Source organism: Oryctolagus cuniculus, chromosome 9, assembly GCF_964237555.1.
Source record: "Oryctolagus cuniculus chromosome 9, mOryCun1.1, whole genome shotgun sequence".
Classification (NCBI taxonomy): Eukaryota; Metazoa; Chordata; class Mammalia; order Lagomorpha; family Leporidae; genus Oryctolagus; species Oryctolagus cuniculus.
The window spans coordinates 70,682,384-70,706,798 of record NC_091440.1 but is presented as its reverse complement, the minus strand read 5'-3'; positions in this window follow the sequence as shown (position 1 = coordinate 70,706,798).

The following is a 24,415-nucleotide window of genomic DNA, read 5'->3' as shown; positions in this document are numbered from 1 at the left end:
TGACAGAGGCATTGCGTGAGAGGAAGAGTGCCTTCCCATTTGCTGGTTCACTTCTCAAATGCCCGTGCTGGCCAGGACTAGGCAAAGGCTGAAGAACTGGGAGCCAGGACCTCAGTCCAGGTCCCGCTGCTGTCTCCCAGGGTGGCACTGAAGGAAGCAGAAGTCAGGAATAGAGTCAGGTGTGGAATCCAGGGACTCCAACGTGGGACACAGGTGCCCTAACAGGTGGCTTCACGCTACACTAACCGGGAGCTTTGACCATGGGATGTCCTTGAGAAGGACTGCCTGAGTCTGTGAGGCAAATGCATGCAAAATAGCAGGTGGAGCCATGAGTCCTGGTGGCTTTTTCTTCCCATCACAGCAACACTGGCCTGATTCCCCACTGGTCTCTTACAACTTTCCTCCCAGTGTGTGCTCCTCTGTAGGCCTGGGCAGCACGCCCCTTCAGCCTCAATGAGGGGGGCAGAACCAGGAGGTGTTGGGGTGATGCCTGTGCTGGCTGCCCTTGCCGGGGTGCCCTGGGGTAAGTGTGTGACAGGCCCCAGGAAGAATGTAGGCAAGAGTCAGCATGTGCCAGATTTATTTGAAAGGCAGAGTGATGGAGAGAGATCTGCCATTTGCTGGATCACTGCCCAAATGGTTACAATAGTCAGGAGCCAGGCCAATAGTCTTGGGCCAGGCCAGAGTTAAGAGCCAGGAACTCCATGTGGGGGTCCAAGTACTTGGTCGACCTCTGCTGCCTTCCTAGGTGCATTCTCAGGGAGCTGCAGTGGAGACAGAGTAGCCAGGACTGGAACCAGCACTCTGATATGGGATGCTAGTGTTGTGAGCCATGGCTTAACCTGCTGCACCATAACACCCACCCTAAAGCTATGTAATTTTATGGGACCATGGTCATAAGCTCATTATAGGGGTTGTCATTGACTGAAATGTTGTTATGTGGTGATGATTGTATTTGAACATTTCCCCAGGTATGAGGTGACCAGACACTTGAATAATTTCCTGGACCTATGACTATGACTTTAACAAAAATCCTTAGCTGAACAATGGTGGAGGTTTTTTTTTTTTTAATATTTATTTATTTGAAAGGCAGAGAGAGAGAGAGAGAGAACTTTCATCTGCTGGTTCATTTCTTAAAATGGCTGCAATGGCCAGGGCTGGGTCAGGAACCTGGAACTCCGTCCAGGGCTCCCATGTGAGTTCTGGGCCCAAGCACTTGGGCTATCTCCCTATGATTTTCCAGGCACATTAGCAGGGAGCTGGATTGGAAGTGGAGCAGCCAGGACTTGAACAGGTGCCCACCCACTGCACCACAACGATAGCCCCAAGCGGTAGAGTTTTAACACTGGAGTGTAGGCTGCTTCCAAGTGGCATTGGTCAAGACCTCAAGGACCAAAGCCACATCTGCAGCAATCACAGAATCTCAGAAGTGAGTGGCCCTCCTGTGTGACTGTGGCCACACAAGGGTACTTCAGAAATTTTCTTAGAAAATAGATTGAGAAATTGAATTTATTTGGATGCAAAAAAATTCTAAATCCATGCAAAGCTTTTTGCAATATACCTTTTCCAGGAACTTTTTGAAGACCTCTCATATACATGTTTTTCTAAAATGTTTTACACACAAATAAACTTATCTTTTCATTCAATTTCCCACAAACTTTTTGAAGTGTCTTTGCACGTGCCTATGGCATGCTTGGCCTTGACTGCCAACCCTTGCTGGCCAGGAGACAACTGTGCAGGTACCTGCAACCCTCCACTGCCTGATCAGGTCCACAGGGGTGGGGCCCTAGTAGCAGGTATGCACCAAGTTTCACAGGGACCCTGGCCTAACTAAGTGGCCAAAGGAGGGCACCTGGCCCACGCTGGCCGATTGGCTTCTAATTCCATTTTTCCCCTCCCATCCCCACCCACCCACCCCCGGCTCCTGTTTCTCAAAATCTGAACTGAGAAACCTAAAGGCTGGGTGTAGGTGCTGAGCCCCATTGAAGGAAGAGCCCAGAGCTGAGCTTCTATCTCATACCGTGGGCTCGAAATAGCTTGTTTCTCTGTCCTGAACCCCAGTCGGTCAACTCTCTTTAGAATACTTTGAGATCATCTTTCCAAAAAATTCCTTTTTTTATTGTTGGTAAGCAAATTTTTCTTATTTGTTGCAAAAACAATATTAGCTAATATTCAGTGGCCACAATGAATTTCCAAAGCAAAAATTATATACTTTTCAAGGCCAGTTTCTGATCTCTCTGGGAGCGGATCTTTTCCAAAGTGTTAATTTAGCTATATTATGTCTGAATTCCTGATCTTTTAAAATTCACAACTTGGGAGTGGGTGTTTGGCATAGCAGTTAAGTCTCTGCTTGGGACCCGCACACCCCATGTTGGAGTGTCTGGTTTGAGTCTTGGCTCCTCCGCTTCTGAACCAGCTTCCTGCTAATGCACACCCTGGGAGGCAATGGATAATGGCTCAAATACTTGGATTCCTCCCACCCACATGGGACATCCAGATGGAGGTCCAGGATCCTTGCATTGGCCTGGCCCAGCCCCAGCTATTGCAGGCATTGAGGGAGTGGACCAGTAGATAATAGATCTCTCTCTGCTTTTCAAATAAAATTTTTTTAATTCACAATTTTTTTATGATCATCTGTGCGCCCATCTTGGGCATGGGACTAGCTTTCAGCATGGGTCAGCCTGGCAGCTGCTGCTGGGTGTGCCGGGAGAGGGGCTAGAAGGCTCTGCCACCCTTGTGCTCTGAGTGGAGCTGGGCATCCCATGGAGTTTGACTATTCCCAGGGCATACTATGAGCCTGCTCAGGCTGACGTGGAGGATGGGGGCATAGGGAGAAAGCAGCAGCCAGGTGGGCCTGCTCTGCTCTATAGTGCCCACCCCTCAGTGAGTGTGATGAGGTTCTGCAAGGACTTGGGTTTGAGTGTCCTGTGAGACCAGGCCCAAGGAGACCCAATGACAATGATCCAATGGTACACTTATCTTTCATTTCTTATTTCTAAGGCACAGAAAGCATTTTAGAAATTCTTATTGGTCAGGAGGCAATGTTATCCTCTCCCAGGAGACGAGGCAGGAAGCTAGAACAACATGCATTCTGGGTGCATTATAAATTTAATTAATTTGTGCAAGACTATTTCAATTGCTTTCTCTCTCAAATGAATGAAATCCACACAATTTCCTATCTGTTTCTATGGTTTCCTTCCTCTGTTCAGATACATTAATTAGCCTGTCAGTTTATTACAGATTTTGGGGGCCTTTTTTCCCCTTCAGATCTGAGTCCATATTAATTTAGTTTTCATTTCAATAGTGTTTAAAAATAGAGCAGAAGTGTTTTGACTAGCATACAATCAGGTCTGTGAATGCTGAAGGAGTTTGCTGCAGAGGTCCAGGTTTCCACTGCTCTTCTCTTGCCTTGGATGAGATCTGGCTGCTCAGCCTCTCCCAAACATGACCATGGTGGGCACGGTGCTCCCACCTCTGAGTGTTGTTGGCCTGAGGCCTTGTTGGCTGAATTCCTAGGGGCTTCAGCTGTAGGCAGTGGGTTATGTGCAGAGTTTAAAGACACGGACTTTGGGGACAGGCCTGGGCTGGGTTGTTTGTCTCTCTTCTTGGCTGTGAGATCGTGGGCCTTTTCTCAACATCCCAAAGGCTCTGATTCCTCATATAAAATGAGATCTAATTTGTAGAATAAGCCCTCCACTAACAGCAGCTCCTGCTGTCTTTCATGCCTCTCCTCCTCTCTTATTGTGCCTCCTGTTCCTAGGATTCCAGGTGCTTCTGTGTTAGGTATAAGCCCCCATCTGGGACTGGGGACCCTCCCTGGCTTCTGGCCTTGCTTAGTCTCCATGATGAGCATTTCCCTAGCTGTGACAGTGAATTTCCTTTGTCAACTCGACTGGGCCATGGGATGCCCAGGTATCAGGTCCAGTATTATTTCTTTTTTTTTTTTTTTTATTTGACAGGTAGAGTTATAAACAATGAGAGAGGGAGACAGAGAGAAAGGTCTTCCTTCTGTTGGTTCACTCCCCAAATGGCCGCTACAGCCAGCTACGGCCGTCGCTGTGCCAATCCGAAGCCAGGAGCCAGGTGCTTCTTCCCAGTCTCTCCTGCGGGTGCAGGAACCCAAGCACTTGGGACATCCTCCACTGCCCTCCCGGGCCACAGCAGAGAGTTGGACTGGAAGAGGAGCAACCAGGACTAGAACCTGGCGCCCATATGGCATGCCAGCGCCGCAGGTGGAAGATTAACCAAGTGAGCCACGGCGCTGGCCCCCAGGTCCAGTATTATTTCTAAGTATGTCTATGAGGGTGCCCCCTGATGAGACCAGCATTCCAGCTGGTGAACTGAGTAAGGCAGATGGCTGTCCCCAGTGTGGATGGGCATCTTCCAATGCATTGAGAACCTGAATAGAAAAAATAGATGGCGGAGGGCTAAGTTTGCCCTTGACATGAGTGCTGGAGTGGGGACCTCCATTTTCATGGCTCCTAGACCCTCAGAGTTGTTCAGGATCCTGTACCACCACCTCCCGGGATCTCAGACCCTGGAACCATACCACCGGCTCTTCTGCATCTCCAGCTTGTAGACAGCAGGTCCTGGAACTTCTCAGCCACTGTATTTACATGAGCCAGCGTCTTGCAATAAATCTCTTTCTCCCCTCCTCCCCTTCTAGTTGGCTCTTTCTGGAGAATCCCGACTAATGGCCTCGCTGTTGTCAAAGAGCTAGACGATGACACCAGAGATCCCTTGTATCTGCTCGAGGCCCTGCCTGACTTGACTCAGACCGTAGAGCACTGCCATGTTATTGTCACCTGACTTTAGGACTCTCCCCTGCCTGGATTACACTCCCCGAGTGACAGAAGCAGGTGGAGCCTGATTCTCCCTTCACTGCGCTTAGTGCAGACAGGTGTCTGCTTGGACCCCCACCCCTACCTCCCTCCCCAGGTCAGCTGCGGAGACTCCAACAGCCTGTGCCTCCTAACCTGCTGGTGTGAGAACACGAGCACATGACAGATGTCAGGACTTCAGGGAAAAGCACCACAGATCTGCAGCACCATGTTTCTGTTTTGAATTGTCAGACATATCCATCTCCTCTACAGAAAATAAAAAGCCCCACCACATTGTGGTCGCCTGAAAGTGGATATAAGTTTACAATGAGTCTCTTGGTGCCACTATAGGAAAAAAAAAAAAAAAAAAAAAGAACCACACAATTGCAAAATGAAGTAGGGACTTCATTAAACCCTCTTAAAGGTGTACATCAACAAGATCCCTGGCCTGATACATGTTCCAGTGAATGGCCTGATGAGGCAGGGTCATAGAGCCCCTGGCTTCCTCGGGTGAGAGCACTCTCCCTCACCTCAGCACTTGCCTCTTTTTGGCTTGGCTACCTATTTGCTTCCACCTGCCTGGGAGCACCTTGGAATTTAGTCTTTCTTTGTTCCCCAACAGAGCTAGGTTTGTGGCACATAGTAGGTGCTTAGCAAATATTGGACAAATGTAGGAACAGGGTTCCATCACACCAGTTCCTATAACTACCCTCCCCCACCAACTGCTATGGTATGTTGTGCCTGCACTTGTTGGCTTTTCTTTCTATATTTATTTATTAGAGAGGGAGAGAAAGAGAGAAAGAGAGGGAGAGAGAGTCAGTTTACCATCTACTGCTTCACTCCCCAAATGCCTGCAACAATTGGGGCTGAGCCAGGGTGAAGCTAGGAGCCTGGAACTCAATCCACAACTCCCATAGGGTGGTGGGAATCAAGAATGAAGCCAGGACTCCAGCCAGGCCCCCCCATACAGGATGCAGATGTTCCAAGTGGCATCTTAACCAAATGCCCGGTGCCAGGTACTTCCATACGTTATTTAGTTTCCTTCTCACAGCAACCCTGCAAGGAAGGAACTTTAACCCTCATTTGGCAAAGGAAGCCCCTGAAGCTCAGAAATGATAGAATTGGCTTAGAATACATAGCTCTCCAGGGACAGAACTAGGAATCGAATTTGATCTTTGCTCAGTCACTCAGCTCTTTTATTCTGTTTAACTTCTGAAGATCATAAGCCACATCATTCCTGATTATATAGTCATTGTTTTGGGGGTAAGAACCAAGTATAATACTTCTTTGAAAGTCCCACAGGGCCAGGAGTAACTTATACATAATTGTTGATTGATCCCCATAAGAGGCCGTGGTATCAGACAGCTGACCAGTCTTGTGACGAGCTTTTCTCTTTGAGAAGCTTCAGATCCATGAGTTGGCTCCAGGACGTGGGGCTGAAAGCAAGTATTATGTTTGAGGATAGGATTGGGCATCAAGTTTGTAACCCTGGGAACCTGCTTTGCCAGTAGCAGTGAGCCCGAGTCAAGTTCATGGTTAAGGTTCTTAATACTTTTTAACCTTCTGTTCCCTATACACAGAGACAGGCAGTCAGCATGGATTAAGGGAGCCCCAATTAACCCCTACCTCTTAATAGTTGGTCACTGCGCAGGAGTGGGCTGCCAGGTACGGAAGATTAGCTGGTCTGGATTATCTGCCTGGGCAGATTAGCTGGCCCAAGGTGGAGCAGCTGAGTGTCCCTCGGCTGAGTGGTGCTTGGTGTAGGCCAGGGCAGTGGGGAGTTCCATGCCAGGTGGAGATCCTGAGAGAATTCTGCTCTATGTTGCCTTTCATGAGCATGACAGCTTGCCCAGGCTGCCCTAACCAGGGATCACAGGCTGAGTGGTTTAAACAAGAGGAACTGATTATCCCATACTTCTGGAGGCTGCAAGTTTGAGCTCAGTGGGTGGGCAGGGTTGACTTCTGAGGCCTCTCTCGTCAGCTTGCAAATCTTTTCTTTGTGTCCTCGCATGGTTGTTCCTCTGTCCTCGACTCCTCTTGTTACAAGAAGACCAGTTGTCATTGGATTTGGTTCATTCCAATGACTTCATTTCCACTGCATTCTCTTTTCAAAGTCTCTATTTTCAAATGCGTCACATGCTGGGGTGGTGGGGGTTAGGGCTCCAGCATATGGGATTTGGGAGGGACACAATTTGGCCCATACCAGTGAGATTAACCAGTGATATATACCACAAAATGCTTATTAGAGATATACTGCCCCAGTGACTGCTGTGGCACCTGGTATGGTGAGAATAGGTTGTCTCCCATTGTGGCTGCATGGCTTACCAGGGGCCTGACTTGGGGGCCAGCATGTCATAAGCAAGGTTCTGGAAGAGGCCAGTGTGGTGGAAGCAAGGGAGCTAAACCCTGGGCAGACACGGTATAGCAAGGAGCCACCATCTTAATGGCTGTGAGAATTATTTCTATACTGTGTATATAGTATATGGACTCATACATGTATATATTCCACATGGACACACAGTGTATTTGTGAGTAGAGGCTGTAGGAAATATGTATATATATGTGTATAAATATAAATATGGTATATAAGAGCCCTTCAGAAAGTTTGTAGAAATGCATATTATGAAAAAAATATGCAGGAATTTCAAAATTTTTACATCAAAATGTATCTTATAATTCTACTTTCCATGAATTTTTGAAGTACCATATATATAGGGATTGTAGTATACTTACTGTATATATTCTATACACATGTGTATATATAGTATATGTGTATTCACTATATATAATAGTAATATTATATATATGTGTGTGTGTATAGTGTATTGTAATGGTGTAAATAGTGACTATAGTATATATTTTTCTTATGTATATATACAGTATATATGTGGGTGTAGCATATAGTATATAGTAGCTATAACATATTTTTATATGTATATGGTATATATGTAGTAGTATTTATAGTGGCTATAGTATATATATGCCTACTTTAAATTATTTATTGGTTTCTTTGAAAGGCAAAGAGACAGAGATAAAGATAGAGAGCTCCTATCCATAAGTTCACTCCCCAAATGCCCACAACAGCTGGGACTGGGCTGGGTTAAGGCTACAGCTGAGAACTCAGCCCAGACCTCCCCCATGAATAGCAAGACCTCAACCACCTGCTGCCTCCCAGGGTAGGCATTAGTAGGAATTGGGAGAGGAGCTGGAACTTGAGCCCAGACACTCTGACATAGATGTGGGTATCATAACTGGAGTCTAAACTGCTACAGCAAATGCCTGCCCCACTATATGTACTTTATGTTTGTGTCTGTGTATAGTTAATATATATATGTTTATGGTACATATGTAGTATGGATAGTGGATATAGTACATATATTTTATTTGGGTATGGTATATATATAGTAGGAAATATAGTGATGATTATATATTTTACCTATGCACACATATGTAATATATATGTGTGTATGGTATACATGTTAGATATAGTAGTAGTGTAGCTCCTGGGTCTCTGATCACACCCATTCATTATGATCCAGACATGATTTTGCATCACTTCTAAATGCAAGCCACCCTAGAGCTTTTCACCTAGCATGTTCACCTCATTTTGTAGTAATGAGAGTCCCCAGGAAAAGCACAGATTGGATTAGCGCAAGACCCTGTTACTTCAGCACCCTGGGGAGTCCCAGCTGTGGTTCACAGCTATGAAAAACTGGTTCAGCCCCACTCACTTTCTTTAAATCACGAGTGACCTAAACAAATGAACCCAAAATGCCCAGGAAATTTAGCTGGAGTCAGTTCTCTGAAAACTGAAAGGCATGATGAGAATGAAAATTTTACGGTTCCCAACAGCTGAAGCTGAAAGCCAGAATTTATTGATTTGTCTTTGTAGCCCTTAGAGCTCAAATTTCTCACAGAAATTGTCAAATTGTTTAAATGCAAATGCTGTATCTATTCCAGGCTCCCTAGAAAGCTCTACTTCATCATTGGACTAGAGTTTGGTGGGTCCATTCCTCATCTGGCATTTTCAAGTCAAACTTTAACCCAGAATGATGCATTTTTAAAATCTCCTAAACACGGTAAGGTTCCATGTGGAATTCCTAAAGAATTCCCAGAGTAGGGAGCCGGCACTGTGGCATAGTGGGTAAAGCTGCCGCCTGCAGTGCCGGCATCCCATATGGGCACGGGTTTGAGACCTGGCTGCCCCACTTTCGATCCAGCTCTCTGCTATGGCCTGGACAAGCGGTAGAGGATGGCTTAGGTCCTTGGGCCCCTGTACCCATGTGGAAGACCTGGAAGAGGTTCCTGGCTTTGGATCAGCCCAGCTCTGGTCATTGCAGCCATTGGGGGAGTGAACTGGAAGATGGAAGACTTCTTTCTCTCTGCCTCTGCCTCTCTGTAACTCTGCCTTTCAAATAAATAAATCTGTAAAAAAAAAAAAAAAAAAAAAGAATTTCCAGAGTAGCAGAAGGGGAGTCACGTGTTCCCAGCAGCCATGACAGGAACTCACAGAAGCTGGAAGGAAGTGGGATGGCAGCTCATGGGAGGGAGAGGTGGATTCTGGTCTCTTAGGGAGAGGAATCAATGCAGTGTCATTTCCTTCTGGAAGGGCTATGGGAGCTGGATCTTTCAGACTTTGTTTCTTTCTTCGCTTTGGGTTGCCCTTCAGAATGAGAGATTATGGAGATTGGAGAGGGAGTATCCCAAAGAAAACACTTTGCTTTTGTGCTTGAAAAGATAATGCAGGCAAAGAGAATCATATCTTGAGAGGGAAAGCACACTGTACTCCATAGGTATGCATAATTATTATGTGTTAATCAAAAAAGTTTTTAAAATATTAAAAGAAAATGGAAATGTTAACTATCTTCATTTGATCTTTTTTATTTATTTATTTATTTATTTTGACAGGCAGAGTGGACAGTGAGAGAGAGAGACAGAGAGAAAGGTCTTCCTTTTGCCGTTGGTTCACCCTCCAATGGCCGCTGCGGCCGGCGCGCTGCAGCCGGCACACCGCGCTGATCCGATGGCAGGAGCCAGGTACTTATCCTGGTCTCCCATGGGGTGCAGGGCCCAAGTACTCGGGCCATCCTCCACTGCACTCCCTGGCCACAGCAGAGGGCTGGCCTGGAAGAGGGGCAACCGGGACAGAATCCGGTGCCCCGACCGGGACTAGAACCTGGTGTGCCGGCGCCACAAGGCGGAGGATTAGCCTAGTGAGCCGTGGAGCCGGCCTCTTCATTTGATCTTTTCATATTTTATCCATGTATTGAATTATCACACTGTACCCCATACATTTTAAAAAATGTCTTTTCATTTTATTTGAAAGGCAGACACAGAGAGATCCTCTATCTGCTGGCTCACTGCCCAAATGGCCAGCAATAGCCTGAGCTGAGCCAGGCCCACTCGGGAGCCTGGAACTCCCACTAAGTCTCTCATGGAGGTGGCAGGGACCCAAGCACTTGAACCATCATCTGCTATCTTCTATGCTGCACATTAGGAAGAAACTGGATCAGAAGTGGAGCCAGGAATTCAAATATGGGGTGCTGCTGTCCCAGATAGTATCTTACCCTCCTTGATAAATGCCTGCTCTTGAATACAATATTTAAAAAAAGATGTTAAAAGAAAGCTAAGGCAGGAAACCTATGGGATGGTAGATTTGTGAGGGCTTCTTCTCAGAGAATCAGGACCCCTCCTCCAATTAGCAGGGGCCAGGGAAGTGATATAAAACAATGGGTGGACACTCTAGCTAAAACATGTTGCCTCATAACACATTGGCCAAGTGGTGAATTCGTGATAATGAATACTATTTTTTTTTAATGGGAAGGTCAGCAATTTTTTTCTTTTTTTCTTTTTGTATTGTTAAACATCTTTGTCCATTTTCTAGAATATTGGAGACTTTAATAGGTTTATGTTTTTGATCTTCTGTATATATAGAAAATTGAAAATGAATCTTGATATGAATGGAAGGGGAGAGAGAGCGGGAAAGGGGTGGGTTGCGGGTGGGAGGGAAGTCATTGAGGGGGGGAAGCCAATGTAATCCATAAGCTGTACTTTGGAAATCTATATTCATTAAATAAAAGTTAAAAAATAGGTTTATGTTTTATAATATTTATTTATAATATACTTCTACACAATTGTAACACTTTTACCTCCTGGTGAACATTTTCATGAATTTTTTTTTTTTTAAACAGGCAGAGTTAGAGAGAGAGATACAGAGAGAAAGGTCTTCCTTTTTCCATTGGTTCACCCCCCAAGTGGCCATGATGGCTGGTGTGTCGTGGCTGGCACGCTGCGCCGATCTGAAGCCAGGAGCCAGGTGCTTCTTCCTGGTCTCCCATGTGGGTGCAGGGCCCAAGCACTTGGGCCATCCTCCACTGCCTTCCCGGGTCACAGCAGAGAGCTGGACTGGAAGAGGAGCAACCAGGACAGAATTCGGCGCCCCCACCAGGACTAGAACCTGGGGTGCTGGTGCCACAGGCGGAGGATTAGCCCAGTGAGCTGCAGCACTGGCCTTCATGAATTCTTAAAATTTTCTGCATTTAGCTGTTAGTGAATTCTTGGTCTGGAAAAACACTGGTTTAAAATGGATGTTGTTGGATGCAGCACTGTGGTGTAGAAGGTTATGCCTCCACCTGTGGTGCCAGCATCCCATATGGGTGCTGGTTCGAGTCCCAGCTGCTCCACTTCCAATCCAGCTCCCTGCTAATGTGCCTGGGAAAGCAGTGGAAGATGGCCCAAATCCTTGGTTCCCTGCACCTGTCTGGGAGATCTAGAGGAAGCTCCTAGCTCCTGGTCCAGGCCTGGTGGTTACAACCATTTGGGGAGTGAACCAGTGGATGGAAGATCCTCTACCTCACAATACTTCACCTCCCTCCCCTGATTACATATACTTTAATCAAATGATTAGGGAGTTCTTCCGTAAACCTTGTCTTGACCATTCCATGATAGCCTATAATCATGATTTGATACCAATCTTTTTAAAAAATATTATTTATTTAAGAGGTAGAGTTATAGAGAGAGGGAGAGACAGAGAAAAAGGTCTTTCATTCACTGGTTCACTCCTCAAATGGCCGCAACAGCGAGAGCTGAGCTGATCCAAAGCCAGGAGCCAGGAGCTTCTTCCAGGTCTCCCCAGCAGGTGCAAGGGCCCAAGCACTTGGGCCATCTTACAGGGCTTTCCCAGGCCACAGCAGAGAGCTGGATTGGAAGTAAAGCAGGCGGGTCGTGAACCAGTGTTCATATGGATTGCTGGCACCACATGCAGAGGCTTAGCCTACCCTGCCACAGTGCTGACCCCTGGATACAACTCTTGCGGTCAGATTGAAGCTACACTGAAAGGACTGAGACGCCCTCCTCCGCCTCCCCACCCTGGCCCCTGACTTTGGCGGAGATTTCTCAGAACAAGAGTAACGGACATAGCAATGAAGAAAGGGTCCCCCAGCAGATTTCCTGTTGGAGAGGGGCTGAGGGGAAGGAAAGACCTGAAGTCAAGGAAGATAATAGTTTTCCTGCCATTCAACCTACAACCTAATGCATTTATTATCCCTTTCCCTCAAGCTCATGAAAACTGTATGTGAGCTCACATTACAGTTCTTGATTCCAAATTTAGAATTTCTCCAGAAAGCTAAGCAGAGCTGGCTGGCAGGTCTGCAAATACCAAGGACGTCCACAATCACCTCCCCAGCCAGAATTTCACAAACTGGAGATAACAGCTCACCATCGTGGATTAAATGAAGCAACGCATTTAGACACGCCTAGCGATACACCTGGCACCTAGATGTTCCGGATGTCTTTCTTTTTTGCTGCAAAAACAGTGGCATTCATTTCTCCCCTTTTACTCACATGATTCAAATGTTCTGAATCCACTGAGAGGGAGAGGCTAAGATGGAGTTAGATGTGTAGGAGACTCACTGGGGGTGGGAATCTGTGGAAAACGAAGGGGAGACGGAGCAGAGACAGGGAGACCGTGGTGCTGGCCCGACACTGGGGAGAAGGGAGGGGGGAAGAGGGATGAGTGCGTAGGAAGAGCTTGAGAGGCCGGTACAACAATGAGAAGCTCTTGTCCAGGCAATAGGGAGCCCCTGAGCAACCACTGCTCTTTAGAGGGCCCTGCAATGGTTAGGAATGGCTGACTCAAATCTCACTGTGGCCACCCTTCGTCCAAGAGGTGCAACAGCTGACAGCTCCCTGCACTGCCTGCAGCAGGTTCTCTCTGGAAGGAGAACTGAACCATGCATTCCCATAGTTGCCGGGGATAAAGGAGGAAGCTTTCCCCACAATTGCACAGCTGCCGTGACTCTGTGTCAGGTTATAGCTAAAAGTCAAACCTCCAGTAGCTGAATAGAACAATCCGGTGCAGAGTCCCGCTGGGACAGGTGGGAGTTCACCATAGAGCCAGGCTGCAGGAAAGCCTCCCAGGTAAGAAGATTCAAACCGGAGAATCCAGAGGCTGCTTGGCACATGCTGGGTTAATTTCAAGTCCTCTGGGGGAGATGCAAAGCATGTCACTGAGTGAATGAAGTCTCATAATTAATTCTCCACTTTTAAATGTGAAATGAGAAGTTCACTGGGGCCTTGAGCATGTTGGGAGAATGACAGCTCCCAGGGCTGAGCAGGCTAGGCTTACGAAGGTTTAAGGGGAAACCTATTTTTGTTTTCTATGCCCCAAAGAGACAAAGGTTTAAAGGAGAGTTACACTTTGATTCCAGTGTTTTCCCTGACTCAAGTTCCTGGACTCATGGGGCTGTCAGTCTTTAGCATAAGTAACAGAATTACCCTGTGGTGCTAGTTCCAATCTTCATGTCCTAGACTGGCAGATTCCAGTGTTAACTTGATACTACTCGCCAGCGCCACGGCTCACTTGGTTAATCCTCTGCCTGCAGTGCCAGCATCCCATATGGGCACCAGGTTTTAGTCCCGGTTGCTCCTCTTCCAGTCCAGCTCTCTGCTGTGATCCGGGAAGGCAGTGGAGGATGGCCCAAGTGCTTGGGCACCTGCATCCGCATGGGAGACCAGGAGGAAGCACCTGGCTCCTGGCTTCGGATAGGTGCAGCGCCAGCTATTGCGGCCATTTGGGGGGTGAACCAACGGAAGGAAGACCTTTCTCTCTGTCTCTCTCTTTGTCTATAACTCTACCTGTCCAAAAAAAAAAAATGATACTACTTGGTGTAGGTATAAATTTTGTGGGAGCTGTAGTTTACATAACTTGGGAGGCCTCTTTTAGAAAAAGGATAGAAAATATTAAATGAGGTAGGAAAAGGAATATTTAGAAGAAAAAAAGAATTCATAACAAATGATAGATCAGGAATATCTGATACATGGCACAAAAATTACTTACACCAGAAAATAACCCAATATTTTAATGCACTAAGCACCTTATACACTTCTATCATACTTTTTCTTTGCAATTTTGGGCTGCATAATCTTTGTTCTCTTCCTCTTATAGCAATGATTTTATAGTATTATTTTTGTAGAGAGACTAGAAAGGTAACTGAGACTTTCCTCTAGTATGGCTGACCAAAAAAATGTTTTGGTTGTTATTTGATATGCATGTAATATGTGACTTTCCATACTGAAGTACAAGCTATTGGTATTACCTATAGGTTTGTATGTTACAGACACAGAAATTCTAATAAATTCTACTTTATATACTTACTTTGGAAAAGAACAATGCATAGTATGTTTATAATTGTATATATTTTATTGTTCTGATAAGAGAGCTTCTATTTTGCACCTATAAAATGGCCAAAAATAAAGCCAGATCAAGTTTGGAACAAAAACATTTATTGTCTTATAAAACATATAGATCTCGATTTGGGAGACTTCACTCCAAGTGCAAAGAAGCTACCTTCCAGCAGCTACAGCTCAGCTTCCATTTTGACCTTTTTTGTGATTGATTGTGCTGAGGGGACTTCAGAAAGCTTTTGGAAAAGTGGAATTAAAATATAAGTTTATTTTGTGTGAAAAAATTGAAGTCTATGCATAGTTTTTTTCATTATGCATGTTTTCTATGAACTTTTAAAAGGAATCGCATACGCATTGACTATTTTAAGGGCAAACAGAGCTGCTTAAACTCATTTGTGTACAGCTGACAGATTTAATTTCACTGAATCCTGCTGACAAGGGCATAATAAAGTTCATGTTTTGTGTTTATGATTAGAGATAGTGTTTCAAGGAAATCAAGATGACTTAAGTTTTGGTTACGAGGTTTTGGGCCATTGGCCTTGGGCTATATCTCAGCTGTGGCCTCTATTTTTCTTTTTCTTTCACAGAACTGAATTCTTTGCTCACATTTTTGACACGTGTGGGGATTGGAAGGATTCTCCCCAGACAAGCTTCTGGCTTGAGACATTTCAAGCCTCACTTCTCCTCTGCCATGCAAGGATGTGCAGTGCCAGGTGCCAGAGGACACGCCCTGAACGCCAGCCTGCCCCTGCCCCTCCACCTCAAGCTGTAGGCCTCTCTTTGATCTTCCTGGAAATCATTCTTAGCGCTGTGACATCATCTGTCTCTTGACTTTACAAGGGAGAGACTGCAAAAGAACACAAAAATACGTCCCTTAGACTCCAATGAAATGTATCTCAGCTTAACTCCCCCTTCGTGGGATGCCAAAAACGCTTGTAGATTCTAGGAGAGATTGCACTAAGAGACGTGTTAACAGCTCATGGTTAAAATATCTTACTTTTGCAAATTTGCCAAAGTATCTGCCCACGTGAACATGTTGCCAGGAAAGAGCCCATGCAAATGAGGGGCTCTTCAAATCCAGTTCAGGGCAAGGCCCAAGGGAAATTGCTCTGGGTAAAGGGAGAAGCCTTGATTTTGAAATGAGACCAAAAGCTGAGACACTGATGTTCAGTCTGTTTTCTGTTCATACAAAATGTTCCTGAAAATTTGCTAAAAGATCATGAAAAAATATCAGAGTTGACTTAGAAAATCTAAGGGTAGAGAAGGTGATCTGATTTTAGAGGACTCAAAAACAGCAAAATCACAAATGACATATTCTCTTTCTAGGTGTGATACTTACTTTAGATTATATTTTAAAAATATTATAAGATTGCAGAATTGAAACGGCACAAAAAAGCACACATTAAAAAGGCCCCATGTCAAATTAAATTGGCAAACAAAAAAGATGTCTGCACATTAATGTTTATTGCAGCTCAATTCACAGTAGCTAAGACCTGGAACCAACCCAAATGCCCATCAACAGTAGACTAGATAAAGAAATTATGGGACATGTACTCTATAGAATACTATACAGCAGTCAAAAACAATGAAACCCAGTCATTTGCAACAAAATGGAGGAATCTGGAAAACATTATGCCGAGTGAATTAAGCCAGTCCCAAAGGGACAAATATCATATGTTCTCCCTGATCGGTGACAACTAACTGAGCACCAAAGGGGAAACCTGTTGAAGTGAAATGGACACTATGAGAAACAGTGACTTGATCAGCTCTTGTTCTGACTGTTGATGTACAATGTAATACTTTATCCCTTTTAGTATTTTTTTGTTCTAGTACTATTGGTTGAACTCTGTGATTAACACACAATTATTCTTAAGTGTTTAAATTTTAACTGAAAAGTGATCCCTGTTAAATATAAGAGTGGGAATAAGAGAGGGAGGAGAGGTACAATTTGGGACATGCTCAATCGGACTTGCCCCAAATGGTGGTGTTAGAAACGTGCCAGGGGATTCCAATACAATCCCATCAAGGTGGCATGTACCAATGCCATCTCACTAGTCCAAGTGATCAACTTCAGTTCACAGTTGATCACACTGACAGGTCTAAGAGTCAAAGAGGTCACACAAACAAGACTAGTGTCTGCAAATACTAACTGATAGAATCAAAAAGGGAGAGAACGATCCAACATGGGAAACAAAATTAAAAAATTTAAAAAAAAGTTAAAAAAAGACTCCATGTCATCTCTGGGTCTCTGACACCCAATGACCCTTGTTTCAGTTCCATTCATGCAAACAATTATATGACCACATGGTGGTATTCACACATTAAATTTTGTACGATATATGGGTGTTTGTAGCCATTTTTCTCTTTCTGAAGAGCTAAATGCAAACATATTGCAGGTATTATTCTAATTCTTGCTCTTCTCATTCATTAAAATGTAGGTACTTCAAAAAATTTGTGGAAAATGAAATTGAAAGATAAGTTCATTTTGGTGCAAAAATTTAAAGTTCATGCATAGCTTTTTCATAATGCCTGACTTCCATGAACCATTTGAATACCCCTTTTATGCATCAGTTTTAAAATATTTTGCACCCAAGTAGCCTCACTTGTTTTTGATAGATAATGCCAAATTGTTCTTCATAATAGTTTTACCATTTTGTACCTTTTTAAAAAGATTTATTTTTTTGAACTTTTATTTAGTAAGTATAAATTTCCAAAGTACAGTTTATGGATTACAATGGCTCCCCCCCCCCATAGCTTCCCTCCCACTCGCACCCCTCCCATCTCCCGCTCCCTCTCCCATTCCATTCACATCAAGATTCATTTTCTATTATCTTTATATACAGAAGATTGATTTAGTATATATTAAGTAAAGATTTCATCAGTTTGTACCACACAGAAACACAAAGTGTAAAATACTGTTTCAGTACTAGTTATAGCATTACTTCACATTGGACAACACATTAAGGACAGATCCCACATGATAAGTAAGTACACAGTGACTCCTGTTGTTGACTTAACAATTTGACACTCTTGTTTATGGTGTCAGTAATCTCCCTAGGCTCTAGTCATGAGTTGCCAAGGCTATGGAAGCCTTTTGAGTTCACCAACTTCGATCTTATTCTGACAGGGTCATAGTCAAAGTGGAAGTTCTCTCCTCCCTTCAGAGAAAGGTACCTCCTTCTTTGATGGCCCCGTTCTTTCCACTGGGATCTCACTCGCAGAGATCTTTCATTTAGGTCTTCTTTTTTTTTTTTCCCAGAGTGTCTTGGCTTTCCATGCCTAAAATATTCTCATGGGCTCTTCAGCCAGATCCGAATGCCTTAAGGGCTGATTCTGAGGCCAGAGTACTATTTAGTACATCTGCCATTCTATGAGTCTGCTGTGTATCCTGCTTCCCATGTTGGATCGTTCTCTCCCTTTTTGATTCTATCAGTTAGTATTTGCAGACACTAGTCTTCTTTGTGTGATCCCTTTGACTCTTAGACCTATCAGTGTGATCAATTGTGAACTGAAGTTGATCACTTAGACTAGTGAGATGGCATTGGTATGTGCCACCTTGATGGGATTGTATTGGAATCCCCTGGCACGTTTCTAACACCACCATTTGGGGCAAGTCCGATTGAGCATGTCCCAAATTGTACCTCTCCTCCCTCTCTTATTCCCACTCTTATATTTAACAGGGATCACTTTTCAGTTAAAATTTAAACACTTAAGAATAATTGTGTGTTAATCACAGAGTTCAACCAATAGTACTAGAACAAAAAAATACTAAAAGGGATAAAGTATTACATTGTACATCAACAGTCAGAACAAGAGCTGATCAAGTCACTGTTTCTCATAGTGTCCATTTCACTTCAACAGGTTTCCCCTTTGGTGCTCAGTTAGTTGTCACCGATCAGGGAGAACATATGATATTTGTCCCTTTGGGACTGGCTTAATTCACTCGGCACAATGTTTTCCAGATTCCTCCATTTTGTTGCAAATGACTGGGTTTCATTGTTTTTGACTGCTGTATAGTATTCTATAGAGTACATGTCCCATAATTTCTTTATCTAGTCTACTGTTGATGGGCATTTGGGTTGGTTCCAGGTCTTAGCTACTGTGAATTGAGCTGCAATAAACATTAATGTGCAGACAGCTTTTTTGTTTGCCAATTTAATTTCCTTTGGGTAAATTTCAAGGAGTGGTATGGCTGGGTTGTATGGTAGGGTTATATTCAGGTTTCTGAGGAATCTCCAGACTGACTTCCATAGTGTAGCCTCACTTTTTAATTCCACTTTTTATGAACTTTTGTAATACCATTATATAGCTCAGAAATTGCTCCTCATCAAAAAAAAAAAAAAACAACAAGCTCTTATGGTTGCATAATAATTTATTGTTACAATTCATTTAGTTCATATCCCATTATGGACATTTGTTCATTTGTGATTTGTCCTAGTATCAAGAATGCTTCCAATCCACACATTATTCCTCATATGGGCAGCTCATCTTTAATACACATTCTTGATTTGAAATTGATATGTAAATGGTATTTAGGATTTAGTTGGCACCTATAGAAGCTGTACTAGTACTTCTTTCCCTCCATCCTTTACAACAAGTCTGTCTTAAAACTTTTGACCTTTTCCATTTTGATAGATTAAAAGATGATATATAGGTGTGTTGTTTTTTTTTTTAAGTTATTTTATTTATTTGAAAGACAGAGTTACAGAGAGAGAGGTCTTCCATCTGCTGGTTTATTCCCCAAATGGCTGCTATGGCCAGAACTGAGCTGGAGAACTGAGCAGAACAAAGCCAGGAGCCAGGAGCTTCTTCAGGGTCTCCCACATGGGTGCAGGGGCCCAAGGACTTGGGTCATCTTCCACTGCTTTCACAGGCCATAGCAGAGAGCTGGATGGGAAGTAGAATAGCCAGGACTCGAACCAGCGCCCATATGGGATGCCAGCACTGCAGGCCAGGGCTTTAACTTGCTGTACCACAGCACTGGCCCCTAGGTGCGGTTTCATTGAGCATTTCTTTCACTCTGAAAACATCTTTCTGACCCTAGTCTGTTGTCAAGTCTCTCTCCCTGCTTCTCTGCTTCTGCCTCCTGCTTCACTTTTAAGGGCCCTTCAGATTATGATGAGCCTATTCCAACTTTAGAGCTAGCTGATTAGTATCATTAATTTCATCTGCAATTCGCTGTCTTTCCATGTTTCATTGTTATTCTTTTCTTTTTGAAAGATTGATTTATTTTGAAAGAGTTAGAGGGAGAGATAGAGCAAGAGAGAGAGATCTTCCATCTGCTGGTTCACTCCCCAAATGGCTGCAATGGCTGTACCTAGGTCAGGCCAAAGCCAGGAGATTCTTCCAGGTCTCCCACGTGGGTACAGGAACCCAAATACTTGGGCCATCTTCCACTTCCACTACTTTTCCCAGGCCATTAGCAGGGAGCTGGATCGGAAGTGGAGCAGCCGGGACTTGAATCGGTGCCTTTATGTGATACTGGTATTGCAGATGCAGACTTAACCCACTACCCCACAACAATGTCAGCTTCTCATTGTCTGTCTTTCTTTCTTTTTTTAAGTTTTTTTTTTTTTTTTTTTGACAGGCAGAGTTAGACAGTGAGAGAGAGAGAGAGAGAGAGAGAGAGAAATGTCTTCCTTCCGTTGGTTCACCCCCGAAATGGCTGCTATGACCGGTGCACTGTGCCGATCCGAAGCCAGGAGCCAGGCACTTCCTCCTGGTCTCCCATGCAGGTGCAGGGCCCAAGCACTTGGGCCATCCTCCACTGCCTTCCCAGGCCACAGCAGAGAGCTGGACTGGAAGAGGAACAACTGGGACAGAACCGGCACCCCAACTGGGACTAGAACCCAGGATACCAGTGCCGCAGGCGGAGGATTAGCCCGGTGAGCCGGCCTCATTGCCTTTCTTTCTACATTCCTCCCCCACCCCCACTGCCGCTACGTTTGAATTTTCCTATTGTTTTATATGAGTTCTTTGTATATTAGGAAAGTAGCTCTTAGTTGAGATATGAATTACATGTGGTCTCCCTCAGCCCCTTCCCCAGTTTGGTTTGAATTTAATTTTTCTTGTGATGATTCTTGGGCAATCTTAAAAATCTTACATTTTATGTAATAGAGTTTATCTGCTTTATCTTTGTGATGTGAGGTTTTTGTGCAATTTTTGGGCCTTCCTTGCTCTGAATTGTACAAGAATTCTCCTTTGATTTCTTCTGCTTTTAGAGTTTCATTTTTCTTTTTATATTTAAATATTTGAAGCACACATAATCTATTTTGGTATAAGATATGATATATGGCTCCAATACTCTTTTTAAAAATATTTATTTATTTATTTATTTGAAGGGCCAAGTGACAGATAGGGAGGGAGAGACAAAGAGAGACAGAGAGATTTTCTATCCTTTGGTTCAATACCCAAATGGCCACAACAGCCAGGCCTGGGCTAGGCTGAATTCAAGAGTCAGGAGCTTCTTCTGGATCTCCCATATTGGTACAGGTGCCCAAGCACTTGTACCTTCTTTTGCTGCTTTCCCTGGCCATTAGCAGGGAGCTGGATGGAAAGTGAAGCAGCCAGGGTTTGAACCAATGACCATAAAGGATGGCAGCTTTACCAGCTACACCACAACACCAACGAGAGAGAGAGAGAGAGAGAGAGAGAGAGAGAGAGAGAGAAAGAATGAGCTTCTGTCTGCTGGCCCACTTTCCAAATACCCACAACATCCAGTCTAGGCTGGGCAGAAGCCCGGAGGCAGAACTCATCTGGGTCTCCCACATGAGAGGTAGGGACCCAAGTACTTGGGTCATCCTCTGCTGCCTTCTTATGGCATTAGCAGGAAGCTGGATACTGTAACACAATGCTCTCCTCACACATCTGTTTTTGACCTGTCTATTTAGTTATGTACTAGCACCATGCTGGTCAGTTTCTATATGTTTAAATGTCTGGTCAAGACAGTTCCTAATTATTTTTCTAGCTATTCTTGTTCATTTTTCTATGTGAGCTTTAGAAAAAATCTTGTCCATTAAAAACAGTCCTACTAAAAACAAAACAAAAGTCTGATATTTTGGTACTGATATTTTCTTGAATCATGTTAAATTTATAGACTGAAGGAGAACTCATGCTGTCTTTGTGTCATAGAGTCTTCCTATCTGAGAACATAGTAGGGCTTTTTATTTTCTCCAAGTCCTCTTTTTTCTCTCTGGAGTTTTCCATCATAAGCAGGGCTAAAGCCTTGCATGAATTATTATCATACATGCAAGTATGTCTAACGGATAATTCTTTGAATTGGAATGGCTAGTGACTTAATTTTTTTTAAGATTTATATTTTATTTGAAAGATTTACAGAGAGAGAAGGAGAGGCAGAGAGGCAGAGAGAGAGAGAGAGAGAGAGAGAGAGGTCTTCCATCCGCTGGTTCACTCCCTAATTGGCCACAATGGCCAGTGCTGTGCCGATCTGAAGCGAGGAGCCAGGAGCTTCTTCCGGGTCTCCCATGTGGGTGCAGGGGTCCGAGGACTTGAGCCATCTTCTACTGCTTTATCAGGCCATAGCAGAGAGCTGGATCAGAAATGGAGCAGCCGGGACTCGAACCAGCACTCATATGGGATGCCGGCACTGCAGGCAGTGTCAATTTTTGTTTATCTGTAATGTAATTTGTTTTTTAAAGCTTATTACTAGGAATTTTTTAAATTGTAGTCATTATACATAAGATCTTTCTTACTGTTTTTCTTCCAATTGTTGGTTTGTTGATCTCTATGTACTAAAATTTTAACCAGCCACTGTACTGAATTCTTGTTTTTTTCTTTTCATTTGGCTTTCTTAGTTCTCTCATGTGAACCCTCTTGTAACTCACAAGTAATTGTACTTTTATTCTCTCCTTTTCAATTGTTACACCCTTAACTTCTTTCTACTGGCTGACCTCATAGACCAGTGCCTCAGAACAGTGTTAAATAATTGAAGGCTGATGGACGTCTTGACGTCTCGTTTCCAGCCTACATGGGGATGCTCCTAGTATTTCATCCTTAAGCTGGCCTTTAGGCTGGGGCTGAGGCTGAGGGGAGAGATTTCACTATCTTAAAGACATCTATGTCTATTTCTTTAAGAGTTTATGCCAGAAATAAACACTGATGAAATACACAGCTGGCTATATATTTGATTAAGTGTGGATTAAGATGTCTGCCATGAAGTGAGACTTCCTCCCCCAGTTTTGACACACTGACTCTTCTGAGGGTGTAAAACTCCTGGTGCCTGTACTTGTATCTCTCGGAAGCAAGAGGCTCTCTGAGTGCTTCCTGCTCATCGGGCCCTGCTGCTCCCCCCACAGCTCATCAGAGCACTGGCATTGCTGGGAGAGGACATAGTCACAGAGAATGGCTCCGTGCAGTCTATTAGCCTCCTGTTTCTGCTATAGCAAACTACCACAAACTTAGTAATTTAAAACACGCAAATTTATTATCTTACAGTTCTATAATTCAGAAGTCTGAAATGGATTTCACTGGGCTAAACTCCAGGTGTCGGCAGGGTTCTGCTCCTCTCTGGAGGTTGTAGGGGAGACTTCTCAACTTCTAGATGCTGTTCCTTTTTTGAGGGAAGGGGCTCAGGGCCCTTTCCTACATCCTCAAAGCCAGCAGCACAGCGTGTCTCTGACCCTGCTTCTATCTCCCGGACTCTCTTCTTCTGCCTCTCTCATCCGCAGTGAAGGACTTTGGTGATGACAAAGGCTCACCCACTGCTAAGGTCATCTGATTAGCCACCTTCATTGCCCTCTGCATGTGACCTAACATATTCAGAAACGCAGAGTTAGGAAGAAAACATCTTTGGGTGACATTTTTCCATTTAGAAAGGAGACCAAACCTGGGAAACTGCATGAAGAGGAAAGGAGGTGTCAATGTCTGGGATGGCCCAGCTGATGCCTGGGGATCTCCCCTGACAACACACACTAATCTATGAGGGACTCTGCGTGTCCCTGTGATGAGGGAGTGTAAATAACCATTCTTCCTGCCATATTCAGGGAAGAGTGGACACCTGTTTTGGTCCTGAGACTCAGGTCCTATTGGACTTAATGTTTACGGACACCCCTGTTCTAATGGCTCAGGAGACTTGTTAGTGCCTCTCAACAGATAGCAGGACCCTTAATGATGAGGGTGGGTGGAATCTAAAGAAAAAACTCCTGACATTAGTACTGGTGAAGATCACTCCTATGGCACTAATAGCAAAATGTCAATTCTTACTTTCTAGCACATACACATACGATAAGGGCAGAATACAACAACATGTCAAATAATTGCATAGTCACCAGTGAGCCTAGATGACATTCTGGCTGAGTTGAATTGTGGTGGCTTGGAACTGCTGGTATGACTCAAAGACAAAATCAGGCTCCAGAAGGAGATTTAGGAATCTTGATGTAATGGGAGAGAGTTTCCTGGCTATTGCAGCCATTTGGAGAGTGAACTAGTGGATAGAAGATCTCTCTCTCTCTCTCACACACACACACACACACAGAGAGAGAGAGAGAGAGAGAGAGAGAGAGAGAGAGAGAGAGAAACCCTATTTCGGTTGCTCTGTCTCTCAAATATATAAATACATTTATTTTTTAAAAATAAAGCTAAACATGGAAGTTGTGGGCCTGGGTCCAGACACCTTGGGGGCATCACTGGGTCCCAGCAATCTGTAGGACATTAAGCCATGTAGTGCAGTAAGGGAAAAGGTTCACATGGCTTCAGTTAGTCTCCCCAGGCAGCTGCCTTCATGGAGACCTTGCAAACAGAGCGTAGAACAGTGATATGCCCTGAAGTTCAGGGTCAAGTGTTGTCATAGCAAACACCACGGGGTGGTTCATGGTCTTGACTGCACCCAAGCTTGACTTCATTTAAAATTGCTTGACATGAAGGGTGTGCTGGTTGAGTTTGGGCCTTTTTTT